The following is a 1,938-nucleotide window of genomic DNA, read 5'->3' as shown; positions in this document are numbered from 1 at the left end:
ATTTTATAAGTTCATTAAATTTTAATTTTGTATTTATTTTTTATGTAATAATTGGTAAAATAGGCTCGAGCCTAATGGTTTATTCGTACTTATCTGAGTCTGTAACGACTCGAATCCGATAAATTCGATCTTAATAAAATTTGAGTATGAGAAAAACTCAAACTCATCAGTCCGAGCTCAAGCCTAAGATAGATCCAATCTAAAATATGAAAGAATCCAAATTTATGAATAGTAGCTGGATTTTTATTCCAAAACAACACCCCAAAATAAAACAACATGAGTTTTAGAAAAGTATAAGAAGAAAGACAAAATAAAGGCCCAAATGAACGAGCCTAACCCAGCTAAAATAAGGAGGACGCTTTAGAAACTTCAGTGTTTCAGTCGAGAAAATCAACAGTCCCACCTCCTGAAAAGCAACAAAACATGGGGAAACTAATCTTTGAAAAACTTTTCAACATTTCCGATATCTTCATAGCCTTTCCCCTGCTAAGACCCTTCTTCTCCCAAGAACAACACAGTCCCCAGATCTCTTCAGAAAATCATACCTCTCTTATATCTCTCAATCGCTCCTCTTGCAAACTTAAGAACACCAGCTCGTGATCTCCATTGTTCTCCTGTCTTCAAGCCTTCAACAGCCAGTATGTGTGCAAATGCATTCACCGTTCGAGGGAAATATTTGAAAATACAGGTATGAAACTGCTTACCCAAAAGTTTTCGATCTCTGATTAAGGCTCCAATTTCTGATCTATCCTCTCCTTCATTTGACAATTTCTTTATGACAAAAAGTGCATCTCCTTCAACCTCCGTGTCCATTAAACCTAGATCCAATCCCTCCTTGTTACTTTGAATGCATGCAAGCGCTTCCACCACGAAAACTGAAGGTACATTTACATTAATAACTATTTTTTAGCTCAAAACTTGTCCCTCTGAGTTTCAAATCACAATCCCAGAGCATGATTTTTCATCTTTTTTTCTATAGGCCGCATCAAAGTTGATTTTCATGAACGGGGGTTTCGGCGGTTGCCATCTTTTCGACTCCATCCATCGAATAGGTAAGGGAACTTGTAACCCATCAATCTCGCGAATATGGTTTCTTATAGAGTCTGCTCTAGAAATTCTAGATCTTCTTTGACCCTCATGAATCCACTTATTTCTTTCTGTCCAAATGGCCCAGAGAGCACATGCAAACAACCTACAATATTCATTGGTGTTATGTTTAAAAAACCAAGTGAGCCACTCCAGTAACTTCATATTTAACATTGTTTCATGCTAAATCTGACCTAAATGATGCTATAAATCCTTTGTCACAGGGCAGTCCTACAGGGCATGGGTATTGGTTTCAATTCCACCTGCACATCGCGGACAGAGACTATAATTAGTCATTCTTCTATAGTGTAGCATACTTAGGGTACGCAGATAGTTTTTTGAGATTCGCCAGATTGTAAATTTCTGCTTAGAGGGCAATTTTAAGTCCCACGGTTTTTTGTAAAAGTTCCTAATTTGTTCCTGGTTGTGTACATTATTAGCTTCTGAATCCTATTGTAATAGAGCTTTGTATGCACTGCGAACTGTAAATTCTCCAGACGCCTCCCATCTCCACACCTGGTAGTCGTCATGTCGAAACTTGGACAATGGGATATTCAGGAACCGTTTAACGTCATTGTCACTAAAGTTATCTCTAATAAAATCCACTTTCCATTCCCTACTAACATCGCCAATCGGATCTGCTAACAACGTACACTATTTTGAATTTTTTAGTTTGGAGCTCATGGTAACTAGAGTCCTGAACTAGAATTTTTGTTCCAGTACCTACTTTCTATCCCAACCCCTCCTGGAGCACTCCTTTCGCAGCCCAGATACTCTTCCAGGTATAGGAAGGTCTAGCCCCAAAACAACCCAGATACACTTCCAGGTATAGGAAGGTATAGCCCCTAAACT

The 1,938-nt window shown here is 38.5% G+C and overlaps 1 long non-coding RNA gene across 1 annotated transcript; it reads left to right on the top strand.

Moving 5' to 3' along the window:
• Nucleotides 1-329: 329 nt before the first annotated feature.
• LOC105784705 (uncharacterized) lies at nt 330-1,561 on the top strand. Its single transcript, XR_008197634.1, has 4 exons — nt 330-688; nt 787-881; nt 980-1,052; nt 1,175-1,561. It is a non-coding gene; the product is annotated as an uncharacterized LOC105784705 (long non-coding RNA).
• The last annotated feature ends 377 nt before the right edge of the window (nt 1,562-1,938 follow it).

Source organism: Gossypium raimondii, chromosome 7 (assembly GCF_025698545.1).
Source record: "Gossypium raimondii isolate GPD5lz chromosome 7, ASM2569854v1, whole genome shotgun sequence".
NCBI lineage: Eukaryota > Viridiplantae > Streptophyta > Magnoliopsida > Malvales > Malvaceae > Gossypium > Gossypium raimondii.
This window is presented reverse-complemented; position numbering and strand designations above follow the sequence as displayed.